Source organism: Sander lucioperca, chromosome 7, assembly GCF_008315115.2.
Source record: "Sander lucioperca isolate FBNREF2018 chromosome 7, SLUC_FBN_1.2, whole genome shotgun sequence".
Lineage (NCBI taxonomy): Eukaryota > Metazoa > Chordata > Actinopteri > Perciformes > Percidae > Sander > Sander lucioperca.
Genome location: NC_050179.1, coordinates 11,713,527 through 11,732,140, shown reverse-complemented (window position 1 = coordinate 11,732,140; position 18,614 = coordinate 11,713,527). Strand labels below are relative to the sequence as shown.

Here is an 18,614-nt window from a genome sequence, read left to right as displayed (position 1 = left end):
GTGTTGAAATAGCCTTCATAACAGCTGTTGATATAGTAAATCACAGCATTTTCACTGTCCATTAAAAACATAGGAAGCCTTACAATAACTGCAAATACCACTGTCTGGTTTAATTCTGATGCCCATATACGTTAAATTTATTGTTGGCCTGGTTCACAATATCTACTAACTACGCCTGCCTGTAAAGATATTGAGGACACTTCATTGCTATGGTATTAAAAGCATATTCATGTTCCCTGACAAAGACCTACGCTACATAATAAAACCTTTAATCTATCATTAATATCAGATTATATTTGAGCTGCATGGGTACACTAGTGAAATTAACTCTTTCCTCCTGGTCATTTGGCAGAGGATGATTTACATCAAACCAACTTGTTGTTTGCTACTTACCATTACAACTTATTCTGCTACCTATTAACCTTGTCCGAATGCTTCACTTGGGCATGCGAGATGGGCCGCTGACAGTAGTCTATCTGATTTGGAGACAGCTTGAATAGACGGGGAAGAGATGCAAAGCAGGGCCCGTAGCTGCCAGGCCAAGCCAAGCCAGGCCATGCCAGCTCCACAGAGGGCTTCGGTGCAGCAGGGCACTGGGGAGAGGGCGCTTGGCACCTGATCAGTTACCACAGTGAATTCTGTTCCTGTCACTGGCATTTAGCTCCAGAAAAGCAGAGCAGAGATGACGGTTGTTGTTGAACCCAGTTGGGCTTTCATGTCACTGTGGCAGTGCCGCTTTATCAAAGTGCTTCTCGACTGATACAAAATGACATTCCTTTGCAAACATCTGTGCCAGTTGCCCACTACCTACTTAAAAAACTAAGACGAAAACATTACACTCATTAGCTATTATGGAGAAAAAAAACATTGGTTGCATTATAGGAATAACACTTGTGTTTTTCCGCTGGTATCATTAGGCAGGAATCTAAAAGAACGATCAAAATAAATCATCTTGTGGACCCTGAAAAGCACCTGCAAAGAATTCCATGTCTCCATGCCTGATTCCCCTAAAGTTTAGTCCTTCAGTGGACATGACATGAGTCAAGTGCCCATAGTAATCATGGCCCAATCACTGCAGGGCTTTGAAGTGGAGCCTGTTCTTCAGTCATCTCTACCGGTGGGGTAGCAATGTTGCAGGCAGAGGGAGGTCAGCTAGAGGCCACAGAGGCAGGCACAGGGGTCATATGTGAGTCTGTACGCAAGGCCTTGATGTTGGACAGATCCTATTGTGGAAATTTGTCTCCAAGCCTTTCTCAAAGATTTTTGTGAATATGTGGCAACATAAAATATACCTCCAAATCACAGACACATTAAGTTGTAAGCCTTGTGCCATAAAGCTGTAATAAATCCTTACACCATTATATCCTGCCATGCTGTGGTAGGCTAAATGTTTTAACCATAGAAGTGTTGTAATACGTTTACTGCAGAAACCGTTCAATCAGGATTTATGAACTTTCTATAAATCTAGATTTGGCAATGTTTGCAAGGTCAGAGCTTGTGTTTTACATTTGTTTGTTTTTTATGTCTAAATTGCTGAAGAGGTAGATAGGGGATCCTACATGTCTTGTCACCATAATCAAAGGGACCTAATAGGTTTCTGAAAGGATGTTTGAATGCCTGGACTTTAGCTTGTTGTCATCTTTGTAAGGTACTAGAGCCAAAAAAAAAATCGTAATTTAAGCCACAATGAGGAAATCTGGATTGGGCATAGTTCTCTTTCAGGATTTAACATTGTCCTAATGAACACTTATTTTAAACCATGAAAGAAAGTGACATTAGCTTTTAAGGCACAATCCTCTTTTGAATAAAATATATTTATATATTATAATATAGAATTAGGAGTCTTTCCAATGAATCATTTAATGAAGTTTTCCTTAATCTAACTAATAGTCATTAGAGAAAGTCTGTTTTAAGGCACTTTTAAGGTGCATTGGCATCAGAATTCAATCATAATGGCCGCTGCTTGATTTCTAAAAGTGGGAATGAACCTTTCAGAGCATAATCTAGTCATTTTTTATCTGACACTTTCATATGCTGAAACCAAAACCTACCTGTTGAGCACACAAGTCCCTAAACAAAATGCTGTTTGATACATTTAACTTACATTTAATCAAATATTTTGCTGCTTCAAGAAGATGATGCTTCACCATAGAGCTCCATGAACTCTCACCGCCTATGTGCACATTTCACTTTTTTGATTGCGATATAATAGAAAGGTTTACTATAATATTTATCACAATGTACTACCCCTGACGACACCATGTAGCATGTGTGATTATGGCTATTATGGTGTAACAGACATAGTGATAGCTGAAGTTTCAGTTTAAAATACAGTTAAAAGTTTTGCAATAGATGATGTTTCTGTTGAACATTTTTATGGCAACCAAAGTCTGGTGATTTGAGTTGATTTGGCATATAAATATTTTTTACAGTTGCACACATTGTCTGAGATTGAACTGTCATCACCGATGACAAGGTGTTTTCATCAAGACTGAGAGAGTGACACCCTCTAACAGAAAGAGACCACAGGTTGTGTGTTTATGTGTGACAGACAGAGCTTTTTCTCAGTCTTTATCCAAATGTGACACAGGCAGCAATAGGAGTTGAATGTTATGTTTTGCCAAGAAGATATCCTCTGTGACAGACATAGCTTGTGTATGCGTGTGTCTGCGCCTCCTTCAGCTAATTGCATTTGTGTTGCTTCACTTGTCTGGTTCTGAGTCTGGGAGCAGGCTGGCTGCTGGAGACGTCTGCCATTCTAACATTCTCCCCACAAGGCCCAATGGGCACAGCCATCCCATGTCCTGCCTCGAATCAGCAAGGGAGCAATTTCTAAATCAAACAGAATGCTGTTGCACAGGATACCCTTGGTGACTCAATTTAGATTCATGCAGGCCCACAGCGTATAGGTCATTTTCATTCATTCAGAAAAAGAGGTCAGGCCTCTCTGCAAAACCCCGCTGCATTTGTTGGAAACTCAGTGTATCTCCATTTTGTCTCACAGTTTATTTCCGTTGAAGGAGATATTAAAAGTGAAATGCAGGTTACGCGCCACCCTGAGAAGAGCAATAGTGCACTTGTTCAGCTTGCGTCATTCATTTTCTTAAGTAGATAAAACAAATGCTCTGCTGTCTGTCACTGTCACTGCCCTTTCTTTCATCTCCATAAGATGCAGCGCATCTCAACAAGCATTTGACAAAACTCATTCACAGAATGTTGGGGAGAAAATTTGCCCTTTCTCAGCTGTAGTAATATTTCGCCTATTTTTGTTGTCTCCTTACTTGTGAGAGGATGAAGAAGAGATCTGAGATGACTTAAGAGGGTCAGGCTTATGTTTTTGTACAATATAGTTATCTTATAAAGGTTTTTAGGGAAGTTATTTTGATGTCAACCTTTGTTAACAGTCATACAGTTGCAAATACTGTACATGCATTCAGAGTTGTATTCATTTCACAAGAATATGTGGTGGAGGTCTGCTCAGATTATTTACCCTAGAACTACTTTCCTCCCACTGCTTTTTGAATGCCTCTCCCAAGCACTCTCATAAACGTATCGGCCATCCCCTCACCCACATACTGTAATTTCTCAACTGTGGGGTCTGGACCCCGTGTAAGGTCACTTGACATTTAGATTGTGTTATTGGAAACTTCTAAATTTGATTCTGATTTGGTCCAAATTACTGATACTGGTCTGAGTATGACACATCTTTCCTCCGCAATGCATCCACACCCACTAAATGCTCTCTTTGTGGATGCACTTAAGGCCGGTTTGGAGAACACACATCAAGTTACAAAGCCAATTTTTTTTCATCCAAGTGACCAACGTAAAAGTTTATATAAAAGATTTTGTGGATTATCCACATTAATTGTTGAACTGTGCTCTAATCAAGTATCATCGACAGGCACAGTTTGGTTGTCAGATAAAATTGACTATTGCAGTTAAGTAAGTAGTAGATTAGGTAGAGTAAGAAGTGCATTCAATCCTGTTCCTCTGCTTGGTAAAAGTATGTTAATATTGTAACACAGTGCTCAAAACATCCTTTGAATTCCAGTCTGTCTGTTTGAGCAAAGTTTTATTTACTGGCTAGATTGTTTGAGTCTTAACAATATTTTAGCTTCAGAGCATTTTTCTATTACCTCTGATGAGAATAGAGTGGCCAGTGGCCATGATTAGATTTAAATTATGTGTTGTAATTCAGGTTCAGAATATTTTTTTTGTCTGCAGCGAGGACTATTATATATATATATTAGGGCTGTCAAAATAATGCGTTAATTTTGATTAATTAATCTGAGAAAAAATAATGCGTTAAAAAAAATAACGCAGATTAATCTATTCCATATTGACGTTTGACCCGGAGCCGTTCTAGCCACCATTTGACTGTAAAATGAAGGAGGGAGACGAGAATGTGCTGCCTGGATCATTAATTGGAACATTTACTTGTAAAAATCTTCTTCCTGCCAACTCTGGCTACCGAAATCTGGTGCCACTGATGTCTGTGCTTCTCTCTGATGCTCTGAAACAGACAATACACAAACACCGTTGCACGTGACGCTAGTTAACACTATACTCGACAGCAGCTAACGTTAGCCTACCGCTAGCTAGTAGCTGGATTAAACATGGTTAAAATGCTGAAAGCTAACGCTAAACGGTGTAAAGTTTGACTGTGTTTTACTGTAGAGGATTCAACACTGGTATTTAATAATCTGCAGCTGCCGTTGGAGAAACAACACAATGAAACTGGTAAACTACACCCTCGTGGTGCATTTTAAGTTATTGTAAATGTCCTTTTCCCATCTGGTGGTTGTTTTTGTCGTTCAACAGCAATTTACTAGTGAAATAAGTCATTGTTATTGTTATACATTATTATTAAATCATTTAATTTTGACCATATTGCTTAGCAATAAACAAGCCGTTCTTTAATGTCACCGACTGTTGGTTAGTACCCTTTTTTTTTCTTTTCTTTTTTTACTTTCTTAAAAAGTATCGGTTCAGGCACCGTTAATTATGTATGCGATTAATTTCAATTAATTAATCACAGAGTATGTAATTAATTAGATTACATTTTTTAATCGATTGACAGCCCTAATATATACGTATATATTCTAAATTCAAACATTATTGTTGCCATCAAATGGTGTAACTCAAGCTATATTTACTGTAAGTATATTAGGGCTGCAACTTATAATTATTTGTATTGCCAAATGTCTTAAAGTGCTCATATTATGCTCATTTTCAGGTTCATAATTGTATTTAGAGGTTGTACCAGAATAGATTTATGTGGTTTAATTTTCAGAAAACACCATATATTTGTTGTATTGCACATTGCTGCAGCTCCTCTTTTCATTTCGAGACCGCAGAGGGTGTGGGGTGGGAGAGGGTTATTGTTCTTGTTCAGTTGTATTTGTTTGTTCTGTATGTTGTATGTTCAAAAATATAAAAAATAATAAAAAATTGATCTTAAAAAAAAATACTCTGTTACAAGTAAAAGTCCTGCATTGAAAATGTTACTTAAGTAAAAGTATGTATTATTAGGAAAATGTACTTGAAGGAAAAGTACTCCATGCAGAAAAAGACCAAAACATCAACTAAGTATTTAATCGTCTAATCAGTTCAGCTGTACTTGTAGGCCTATATATTGTGGTGGTGATGGCGCAGTGGATATGACACTTTGGTGTGGGAGACCTGGGTTCGATTCCCACTGCGATACATCAACCAATGTGTCCCTGAGCAAGACACTTAACCCATAGTTGCTCCAGAGGCGTGCAACCTCTGACATATATAGCAATTGTAAGTCACTTTGGATAAAAGCGTCAGCTAAATAACATGTAATGTAATATTGTTGAGTTGTTTAATTTATGATAAAACATATTTTATAAACTACTTGTGTTTTATGTGCAAAAATCTTAATTTGTTAAGTAACTAGTAACTAAAGCTGTCAGATTAATGTAGTGTAGTAAAAAGTGCAATATTTCCTTGTGAATTGTAGTGGAGCAGAAGTAGAAAGTGTCATGAAAAGAGAAGACTCAAGTAAAGTACCTCAAATGTGTACTTAATAGGGCTGAACGATTTTTGAAAATAATCTAATTGTGATTTTTTTCAAAAATATTGCGATTGCAATTCAATATGCGATTGTTTTTTAAGCTCTTTGTCTTCTGTATTATTCAACAAAGACAAGCAATAAATCATTATATAGTATGAACAACACAAGATTAGATAGATTAAACAAACTTTTCTGGAAGCCAGGCCTGTATGTGATAATGAAATTAGGTGATGCATGAATTTATATGAATGACATCTTTTATTGAACTACTTCAGTCACAGTAGTATATTGAGCACTGACCAAGCCTGGTGTAAACATTCATATGAAAGTCAGAAACAAATCACACTCAAGTGCCGAGAAATATAAAAACAAATATGTGGCTTTACCACACTTAGTAGTATTTAGATTATTTAGTTGATTGCACATTTTAAATACTGTCTTTGAACTAGACAGTTAAATAAGTTTTTACAGCGCACACAGAGGAGCTGCCTCCAGCCCCTCCCCTCATGAAGTTACGTGCCCGTATGCATGACAGCGTCACAACGTTGCACTTTCTCAGAGAGGCTATCGTTACGTTAGTAGTAGCATGTTGCTGGTGTTATTGCCGTTTGATTAACTGTACTAATAAAACCGTTGAAACAACGCGGCCACACTGCTGTGAAAGCTCCCCGAACGTCATTTATCAGAGTCTGGTTGTTACCCCTCTCCTCCACTCCATAGATTTATAACGGAGATAGCTAACTGGAGCTAACCGCTAATCAGAGCTAATCGTTGCTAACCGAGCCTTCAGTTCTGCGTGCCTGTATCCATTAACTGCATGTATGGACTCGAGCCCGAATAAAACCCTTCATTTTATTAAAATGGCTGTAAAAGTTTTAAACTACAACTCAAAGTTGTTTGAATGACCGAAATCTGCTCAAGGTACGGCGTAGCGTTAGCGTGCTAAGTTGATGCTTTCTCTGCGGAGTGCAGACTGATTTGCTCTCGCGAGTCACGTGACCAAATCGCAACCTTTGCGATTTGGAAATCGCGTTTTAACATATCGTGATATAATTGCAAATGCAATTAATCGTTCAGCCCTAGTACTTAAGTACTAGTACTTGAGTAAATGTACTAGTTACATTCCACCACTGCTAGTGGGTTTAAGTATCTTGCTGAAAGACACACCGAAAGCAGTTGCAGGGTGAAGGAAGAGCTACACCCATTTAGTATTTGTTTTAATTGGTAAGTGGTGAAAGAGCACCACAGCATTCTTGTGGTAAAGCTAGAAAACTCTTTTTTTCTATTCAGGAACCTACGGGTTTATGGGTTTTCATGTCTTTTTCTTCAGATACTAAATTAAGAACAAGGTTATGTGATATTACCCTCACCACCTACTAGAGTATACCCACGCACACAGTTAATCCAACACTGAACAATAGGTATTGTGAGATGTAGAGCCGAGATATAACAGGTGTCAAAACAATCCCTTCCAGCGTTTCCTTTCTTATTGGATCTGTGGAGATCATTGTAGGGCATCGTAGTCGCCCTATGATTGAAGCAGAGTTTCAGCTGAATACAATTAGTTCCTTGATATCTCTGTTCATCTCAGATGCTTGTTTAAAAAAAAGCTACCACTGTAAGTGATCTAGCCAACCTGACATTGTGCTCTGCTTTGCAGTAAATGCTGTTTTACAGTTGTTTTTTTTTCATGGTACCAAGATGAAATAATCAGGTTGACAAGAGAACATGAGGTACTGTATAGCTGCTTAGCCAAGCTATATGTGGCTGTGGGTGTGTGTGTGTGTGTGTGTGTGTGTGTGTGTGTGTGTGTGTGTGTGTGTGTGTGTGTGTGTGTGTGTGTGGATCCAAAGAGGCATCATTATAACCTCTGTACACATCCTTTGGGCTTGAATGTAAAAAAAATATATACTGCACACCCCTAATTATCACTGACCTGACAATCTTTTCAGATAGAACCTCTCAAGCTTGTTCTGCTTTGTTGTCCTTGTTTTTAGCCGTATGTCTTTTTTCTGTTTATGTACATTTAGAGCAACAAAAAGGTGTATGTGTTCAAACTTGCATGGCCATTAAAACCAAGTGCCATGATTCTGATTCTGAAGCTTCATGTAGGTCATTAAGCTGGCGGGTTAGGACGGTGGAAGGTGAAGCAAGCAAAAGATTTGTGTGTGTTCAACACTTGAGAGGACACCCTCCCTCAGCACAAACTCAGATAGGAAACACCAGCTGGCTTTAGCCAGAATCTTACGTGAGATTAGAAGATAAGAATTTGGAAAGCAAGCAGTTCTTTATGTTTCTTTTGTGTATGCAACATCCCAGCTTTTTGTTTTTATGTGTACTGCAATCAAATGGGAAAAGTAACTATATTTACATACTGTGAATCGTTTTTTGAATCGATTATCGTTTTTGAATCGAAAATCGATTTTGAATCGAATCTTGAGCCTAAAAATCAATATCGAATCGAATCGTGACAATTTCCAAATCGTGCACTCCTACCAGCTTCCATGCTTGAATCCCCCATTTTATCTTATCATTAATACACCTGACACTGTGTATTGTAATTGTGTAATTTAGCACACACAGACATCATGCTTTTTTACCTTTCTTTGGCTTCTTCTTCTCAAATCAACAGAAAGGCTGAAACCTTTTTCTTTGGTGAGCCTTTGGTCTCTAGTCACAGCTGTCTGCTTGTGGCATTCTGTCGAAAAGGGCCCAGTCTGGAAAAGAGGTATTGGCCACTGTGGTATGGGGGCTGGAGGGACTGACATTTTAAGGGGTTACGATCTTGTTCTGTGCCCCTCCGCAACCATCTCTTTGTTTGGGTGCACGCTGCACACACAGCTGTGCTGCTGCTCTGTTAGAACTGAAGGTTTGAGGTCAGACAGAAGAATGATCAGTTGCTCTGTTACATGGATTTATTGCTTGTAGTGTAAATACTAAACAATGCTTTTTAGGAAATATGATGTGCATTCTGTCGTTTTTGTATCTGTAAATAATCAAACACAGATGAAGCTGTAATATGTGTCATTTTGATTGCAAATGAATTCCCTGAGCTTCTAAACTGTCTTACAAAAACTGAAAGGTTTTCTCGGAACACTCAGGTCCCTTAGGTAGATACACAGTGCAGAGCTCATGCTGCCCAGTGCAGCATTAATTGAAATTTACCTCAAATATTAATGCAATGATGCATTTAGTGCAAATTGACAACAACTCTTCCCTCCATGCATATGCTGTGCTGGCAGTGTGCAGCGCAGCAATGAAATGCAAAGTGACATTATTGCTTCCAGCAGCATCTTTCTTGCAGCATGTGGGGGGGGTGCTGCCCAGACGTCTGACTTTTCTTTAAGTCCAGAGAAGGATTAAGAAAGGTTTCTGTGCAGTTATCACACACTGTCTAGAGGTCAAGAGTTTAGGGTGGTACTCTCTCCTGCTTCGTGTCAAAGGGTGGTTAGTGTTTGACTGACATGCAACTGTGTCTGTTCCACCACCTTCTTGGCTTTCTCGCTGTTTGCTTCTCAATCTTATTGCCACTAGAAGGGGGGGCTCAGCAGTTGATTTCTCAGGGTGTCACAGCAAATAAATGCTGTCTGTGGGTCCTGAAGGCAGGGGAAGTCCCACTAGTAATAGAGCATAATGGAGGCATAAGGAGGGACTCGGCACGCTCCCAGGTGGTGACTGGAGAGAAAGACAGACACGTAGATGGAGCTCTCAAAAATCAAAATGGCTTAACTTGATGAGCCAGTGCAAGGTGAAGAGCCCTCGCTTGAATACATCGTCCCAGGCACTGATTAAAACACGTCATACATTCCACATGCCCGCCTATAATATTGTCTATGGCGGCGTATAAACATGTACACGCACACATATGCTGCCCTGAGCACTAGTGAGGCACATACACAACCACCACAAGTACAAGCTTGCCGTTGTGGCTGCAGGAGGAGGAGGAGGAGGGACAGAGATTGAGACTGACTGACTGATATGAAGGCTGAATAGCAAGTGGTGCTTCCAGTCTGCATTTAAATTCACTGATTGAATCTTGTGCTCTCAAGCAAGGACTGAGAAATAGAGAGGAAGTGCTTAGTTTGTAGTTTGGTGAGACATTGTAATATGCCATTACATGAATTTTCCATGCCACTTACGTGCACGTTGTTATGAAGCATGCTAATGTATTGTGTTGATTATTCAGTACTGATGCACATTCACACACATTTGTGTACTCACACACTCATGCACTCCAGAGAGGGCGATCATAGGGTGTTTTATCTACCAGAGTTGAGCACAGCAGTTTTAGTCTGTTGGTGCTAACTTAGTTTGTGTTTAACCGACAAGCCAGCATCTTATGTCCGACCCTTGCTGGACAAGTCCCCTGCCACTATTTTGTAGATTGGGCTCAGGTTTCAGGTTTCAACGGTCCTTTTGACTCTCTGGACTATTCCCACCTATTAGACTCAGAAGCTGGAGTGAGCTAGTCCTCCACAAGAATAATGCATTGAATCAGTCACTCAGATCAACTGTATCTTTCATAAATGTTTTCTTTTGTTTTGATATTGTTCCTTTTTTTCTCAAACACATTCTGTGATCATTTTGATTTACAACTACAAGCTGACAAATGTGCTGTTTCTGTATGAAGCCATTAGAGATCATCGTGTGTCATCTGTGGGTTTTCTTTTTTAGGATGCATCATACAATCAGAAATCGGCAGAGAAATGATTTCATCTGAAGATAAAACGTTTGATGTATTTAATATCAACAAATTGCTTGGATCAGATCATATGGCACAATCAATCCAAGACATATAGGGCTAAAAGAATTGCTGATTAACTTCCAAAGCAATTAAAACAAACGAATAAATGTCAAAAGACTATACATATACAGTATATTAAAGAATGCCTATTACTAGCTCCCTATGCCCTAGCCTAAGTGATGTCTTCAAAACCCAAAGATATCCAATTTTTTTGTATTTGTATTTATTATAAGGATCCCCATTAGCTGGCGTCTAGACGACCAGCTAGTCTTCCTAGGGTCCAAAACAACATTTAATCAGACAATATTAAAGCATTTCATGACACATACAGAAAATAAAATAAACATAACAATATCTGCGTGTAAAACTAAATAACAAGTAAGTAACCAAAATAAATTAAAAATTAAAAAAAATATATAAGAGAAAAAAAGAGAGAAAGCAGAGCGTATTTCTTGTAGATCAATTTTCTGTCCATCAACAAATCATTTTTATACACATAGACCTATTTAAGAATGATACAATCTAGAGAACCCTCCTGGAGGTGGGTCACAGTCTGACACCAGATGTTCTGCCACTGGCAGGTTCAGCAGCAGCTCGTCAATGTGTGACATCCAGCCTTTATAAAAAGGTACAGTTCATCTTCTATCATCACACTAACAAGTGAAGTCAAGCTGGTCTTGCAGCAGGGGAGGGTGTGATGACAGGATTCACTTTGTGTTCATGCCATTCTGTTTGTTTTTATGAACTCATAGAAATTTGCTAATGTTTTTTAAGCGCACTTGTTTAAGCAGGTTTATGGAAAGAAAAAAAACATAAATTATAAGACTTTTGTAATGCAATAAACACAATTTTGCCTTTACAGCATCAGTATTTATACAGTACACTTGGGGCACTCAGTCTACTCTGACATCTACATAAACTCACATTTGCAAAATATAATAGCTGTAAAATAGAAGCTGCCATTTAAAAACCTTATTTTAAGAGAATAAATGCAAAAGTATACACTGCTTTTAACATTGGTGTGCATGTATAGGATTTGCTGCCGGACCATATTCCAGGTACGGAAGAGATGCAGTGCAAAGAGTGGTATCTAAGTGTTTGTACAGTATGTCCACCTCCCACCTGCTGTGTGTATCTGCCTTGCATGTGGGCGATCACAGCTCACTATGGAGACAATTATCTCAGCTATAACGCATCCTATTATTGTAAAATGACTACGTATATGCACTCACATCATGGAAAAATAACCTGTTGCACATTTGCATGCAATGGTGGACGTTATGGAATAGAAAATCTGTATTATGACAAATAAGCTTGTGACGATGGAAAGCAATTGTGCATATTTTTTCCTGTGATCATCTGTTTTGCACTCTAAAGTATTCACAGAGTAAAGATGCCAAGTTTTCCTTGTTGAGTTCTGTAGATCCACTCACAGTAAGTCTTTTCACACATTCAAATCAGCCAACTGGTTTACTTGTGGTTTCAAGTTGAGAGACTTCAGATAGTGTTAAACATAAAAAAGGAAGTAGTAGTTGGGGTGCTGTTGTACAGCATCATTCAGTATGCATAGAGTAGTTTTTTTTGTTGCATTTAATTATTTTTGAGTCAAAACAGTAAGCTTTTTTTATTGTTTCACAAGTTCACAAGAGATTTCTGACAAAAGGTTAAGATTAGATTTAAACACCCTGCAGCTGAAGAATTCGCACAGGTAAGTTTATTGTCTTGTGTTGTAAAGTGTACTTATAAAACTTGAATGACAGTTTCTAATGATTGATTGAGTATAGTGGTAATAGTTGTTAAATATACACATGGCACAGATACTGCATTTTAAATGTCACTTAACAAAAAAGCAGCTTGTCTTTCGGTCCTTAAATTAAAAACATCAGCAGTGTACGGCTCGCAGCGGGGTACATCCAACAGCCCCCCAGGTGACTCATTTATAAAAGTCGGTTCTGCTTTAGTGCTTGCATCCAAATTATAGCTGTAATTTATGAAAAAACTTATTTGAACTAAGTACTTTGTAGGTTTTTCATTCATGCCATGATGCTAAAGGCTACATCTGATTGTATAGTGTCTGTGGACCAGTGCTGTTGTGTAAACTGATGCCAGAGGAGAATTCCTTGGCCCATGCTCTTGTGTTTGACCAGGCAGATGATTAAGAAACAATCATCTTTGTTTTTACTGTCTACAAACAGGCCCTTGTAACTATGAAGGGCCTGCGGGCAGGTCCATAGGAGGCAAATGATGCAGTGTGTGTAAGTGCTATTGTGAATACAATAAGGAGAATACACAACTTGACTCTGCTCTGTTACTAATACGTCTGCTGCTCAGCAGCTGAGGGGAAATGTAGCTGGTTGCAATGCAAGGCCACACGTTTTCCCCTGTGGCCTTAAAGCTTAAGCGTTTGTATTGACAGCACAAGATCAAAGATGCAGCCTATAGTGAACATTGTGTGTTCATCTCTGACCCAAATATACTAGCAGCCACACTCTGATTATTAACCGTGTGTGGAAACATAGAGTGTGTACTCTCAATATTGTATTTGAGCAGCATTTTCAAGTGCTTTTTGGTAAACTCTAAAATCTGTTATACTCCTTTTACTCATAGGTTTTTGTAATCTCTCAAGTAATAGTAGCAATAACACAGTGTAAACATACTCCATTAAGTAATAGTCTTGCAGGTATTGGCAATGCAATGTACCTAAAGACAAGTAGCAAAGGTAAAAGTGCATTTTTTTTCACAATAACCCCGTCAGTGTTATATAGTTATATTATTGGATAGTTATAGTTTAATCTGTAACAATTTCTACTTATAAAACGTTTCACGTTTCACATGTAAAATCTGAATAAGAAAAGTAACTAGTAACTACAGCTGTTAGATAAATTTAGCGTAGTACAAATTAAAGTTTCCTCTTTAAAATGTGGTGAAGTAAAAGTATATGTAAGTAGCATAAAATAGATATTCGCAGGTAAAGTACAAATACTTCAGGATTGGGTAAATGTACTTAGGTACTTACCACCAATAAAAGAATGACAGAAGCCGACAGTATAGTTATTGTGACACTAAAGGGGCCAGCTGTAGCTCTAGTGGCAGAGCTACTTCTGCTTAATTATTTTTCAACACAAGTAATCTCACTTTTACTTGAGGACAACATTAGTCAAGTAACTTCTGCTTGAGTGTAATATTCTTGTGTTATTTCCAGCCCTTTGAATTACTTTTGTTATTGTCATCACTGACATGTTGGCCTTGCAGCAATGATTGAACTAGTCATAGTTGTTCCACCCTTGTTGGTGATGGTTCAGGCCAAATAATATTAACAATCAATCCATCAAACTCCATATAATTCATGGTCAAGAGTCAGCGTCCACTGTTTTGCTGGCATTTTAAGTGAGTAGTTGCTCTGGTTTCAAAATGAACCCATAGTGCTTTGGTTAAAGTTCAAATAAACATACAGACACATACAGTATATTAATATTTTTACTGTTCATGTCAGAATCAGAATCAGAAAGGGCTTTGTGAATGTGAATTATGCATGACACTGAAGGATATTTCAGTCCCACTTAGGAGGGCTTGGAGGCTAACTCCTGAACACATGCCAGTGTTCGGCTGAAAGGGTGGAGAGAGGCGTCGGCCGGTGTGATCCACCGGGGACAGTTGCAGAATATCCTCTGAGTTTCCACTGTTGCTCTATGTGGCTGCTCTCACTCACACTCTTCTCTCACTGTTTCCATGTGTGTTTGTCTCTCTGCCTGCTGTATTACGCAGCATCATCCGAGAACACAACAACTCCAGCAGTGACCTTCTCCGCCTTTACCGGCATCAGCATGTTTGCGTTTGGTTACATAAAAACAAAGATTGTGAGGCTAGCGCTGCACTTTCTTTATCACGTCAGTGTTGGTGTCACATAAACACCTGCGTCTTAGTGTGAGAAACTGAAAATGTGATTACGCCTTCAGAAGGTGGGGTCTTTCAAAAAATGGTGCTGCTTTTAAAGGTGCACTATGAGTTCCTGCATGTTTTCAGCGCAATTTCATTTTTGTCTCAAATCGTAGGCATCTCTCCTTGATCCGCTAGCTGCCTGCCCCCTGAATACACTGTGAAAAAGCCCGGTCTCGGGAGACAACACAGGGGTCGTAAACGTCAAACAAACACAAGAGGCACAGGCTGTGCACAAAAATACAACAAACCACATTCCAGCCAATCACTGACAAGATGGTTGGGTGAGGGGCTGGGGGTTAGTGACAGTTAGTCATGACAGTTACGGAAACATGGGAGGAGGGGCAAGCTTGCTCTGCTTTGTTTGGAATTTACTTGGAACGTCAACAGAAGTGACCATGCAGGAACTCATAGTGCACCTTTAAGTGCTGCTGATACCTAAACTTTAGGCTTTTTGAGCTGTTTAGGGAAATGTTTATGAAGAAGAAATGAAGCAGCTTTATACAGTAGCTGACAGTTGTAGTCACACACATTACAAGGCAGATTAAAACCCTGCTCTAAAAGTACTCAAGCATGTCATCAAGTGAGGCAATTTCACATTTTAGTGAAAATTATGTGAAATTAAGAAATGAGTCTTTAATTTTCAATCAGTAATTTAATGTTAGCTGTTCAAGAGCAATACTATCTGTCAGTTCTATGAGTAGTCAGTAGACCAAGTGGTTTCTAAATGACACATGATGAAAGTAATAGCTTGAGGGGTAATTTATGAATTTGCATATTAACCCTGATGCAGTCCGAGGTGTCTGTCGGTTGGGTGTGTTACAACAGTTTCAAATTGAACTCAGTCAATCAGAACTAAGGGCCATAACTTTCTATTTCAGGATGATAACTTTTAATATGTATGTATGTTGTTCAGGGTTCTCTGCATCCTCTCTTCTGCTGCCTCTGAAGCCATGGACTAGAGCTGCGTCTGGTCCTGACAGTCCCGTGGTCATCAGATGGCTTCTCAACAACCCTCAGCGAAAATACAGAAAGTATGTGTGATAACTAATCACGAATCACAGTCATCCACATTTTCACTGACAGCTAATAAACAACATTAAAAGGAAAGGCTGGAGGTATTCTATATTTTTCTGATAAACAACAAATCACATAAAAAGACCAAAACAAACAATGAATCGATTTGATTATTAAGTGTTGCTTGTGTAGGCAAAGACTGATCTATAACTTTGTGCCATGGACCTCCATTCTTTTCCAAAAACTATTAAAAAGAGTATATTAGTATATTAACTATCACAAATGAGCCACACAGGGTAACATGTTGCTTTACAATGATGGAACATGCACTGAGTCAATCCCACATACATCCTGGTCAGATTATTTGCTGAAGTAAATGTAGCAATACAAAAGTGCAAAAATACTCCATTACTGTCTTACATTCACAATTGTACAGAAGCACTGACAATCCACTGAAAGTATGTTATGCAGACAAAAGTCTACTGTGATTGGTATACTATAGTATCATATTATTGGGTCATTGTTACTGATGCATTAATATGGTGCATAAAATGACACTCAAGTAAAGTACAAGTATCTCTGTACATAAGTACAGTTCTTGAGTATATGTACTTAGTTACAATCCACCACTGCTTCTGGTGCCATAAATATTCACTGGTACATATGCTGGATATTGTTTAAGCATCCTTATCAAATTTGCGTTTATCCGAATGGGGAAGGCATGACATGCCCTGCTGTGCCTCTGATGGGCTAGTACTCGTTGCCTTCGTTGGTTGGATTGGTTATGTTTAGGCACGAGGAGTGAGATTGGTTAGGGTTCAGTTAAAAATACCAGAATGAGCCAATCAGAGGCAGAGTACTGTTGGGCTGGTCATGCTTTCGCCATCCTAGGAAAAGAAATATCGCGCACCCTTAAAGTGATACCAATACCAAAAGAGTACTACATTTGCTACCTTTTTTTCTACTTCGTTTGATACCCATCATGTGAAGCGAAGCATTAAGTTAAGTAAGCTGCAGCGGTAATGGGCCAATCACATGTCACGCTTGCAGTGATTGCCTGGGTGATGCCTGCAAGCAAAGCCATACATATAGTCATATTTTTCTAGATCTGGGTACAAAAAAAAATCAAATGCGGTGTATCGTATGACTGGAGAAGTTTCAATACATCTCGGCACTGGGTTATTTTGGTCTATAACTTAAAGATACAGTATTGAGTACCGATACCCTACCCAGCTCTACTAGTACACCGAATGTGTGTTTATCCGAGATTGAGGATAGTCCCTATTTACTCCAGTTTGAGTAACATTTGCGGAAAACTACATTGCCCAGTTGTTTTAGGAGATGACTTTGTAAAAAATAAGCTATATAGTATTGAGCCATTTTAAAAAGATTTATATTTAGTTGGAACAAATAGGCTGGGGACTGAGAGAAGCTGACATTGCATAGGAGTCGGAAAGTTTTAATACATAGACTAAAGCATTGTTGGTTCTGGTCTTTTCATGGTATTTGTTAAAAATAAGAAAAATATAGAAACACATCAGCCTTGTCTTTTAAAGTAGATCTTTTTTTAGTTCACTGTGCTGTTATAATGCCTTCATATTTTGCCATGTACATGATGCGTTTGACAAATATGCAAATTTACGTTATGACTAAAGGGAAGCTGGACAGTTCCAGGCTTAATGTCAGATAGAAAAACATGTATTAGGGTGTTTCTGAGTCATAACTACCTCCCACAGGGAAAGTGATCTGAAAAAAACGTCTTAAGGGAAAAAGACGAGGTCATGACTTATAATAATCAGCTATTTCTGTGTCTCGCTCTATACCACTTCATGACTCAAGGCTTTTTGCCCTGCAAAGCAATACTGTGATTCTAACTTGATGGGCAGCCTATTATCCTGTATTGAGTTAAGTGTCTACCTCTAGATGTGTAATTATGCACACATATGTAGTCTCTTTATACCTCACAGACAGACGTTCAAGCCTTTTAAATTTCCTCGCCTTTTGATATATAAATATTTAGTTGATATCTGAAGTGGTAGTGAAGAGAAAACAATCTTCTCCAGCTATACATTTTGGGTCATCTTCAATCTGAACATAATATGCATCAACCATATTCTCGTGATCTTTGACAAACCTTTGGTTGTTACTGCTCCAGCTGACCACCCTGTTTTCTGTAATTTACATGTGCTTAGATTGTTACAGTACAATAATGCTCTTACAACACAATGCAAATGGCTGACAGTAAGTAGGTCAGCTAAACTACAGCTTAAGTGCAGCTTTGACTCATTAATAATGCATACGATAAAGACTAAATTTGCTGGGTCTTGAACAAAGATATTTTTCTCTCTGATGCCAACAATCAAGCAGTGCTCAGCGGCCTCTTTTTTGTTGTGAGCTTTTAATTTTCATGTGATGATAATACTGACTGGGAGGACATTTCTGAGCTTGTTCTATCATGGTCAGGAAAATATATGCCATGATGTCCTATCCACTTATATTCCTCAGCTTTAAAAGTAAGAAACAACAGCATTTGTTTAGCTTTAGCTCTATTTCCAGATCAGAGTGTCTGTTGGTTCACAACACAGAGCCAAAACCTGATAGACGCTCATGTCATGTGGCACACTGAGAGTTGGAGCCTCGGCTTTCTGCTCAGAGACGTAGGCAGAGTATCTGAATGTCTCCAGCATGTGCTCACTCCTCTTTAGGTCAGAGCCACAGACCTTCGAACCTTCCGTCCGCGCACAGGGGCCCGGTGTCAGCGTTGCATACCTGTGGGTGTTTGTTTCTTCACTGACAATGCTCTGAACTCCGTTCCTCTGTCACCCACACAGCCTCAAGTGGAATGAAAGCTATGCATGAGCTCATTCATTCCATGGG

General features: G+C 38.9%; 1 protein-coding gene across 1 annotated transcript in view; it reads left to right on the top strand.

Annotated features, from left to right (window-relative positions):
* otud7a (OTU deubiquitinase 7A) overlaps positions 1–18,614 on the top strand; it is a 37,468-nt gene that overhangs the window by 668 nt on the left and 18,186 nt on the right. Inside the window, exon 2 of the mRNA XM_031283158.2 lies at positions 15,637–15,754. The gene's annotated coding sequence lies outside the window, so the exon portion shown is untranslated. The remainder of the gene's footprint in view (positions 1–15,636; positions 15,755–18,614) is intronic.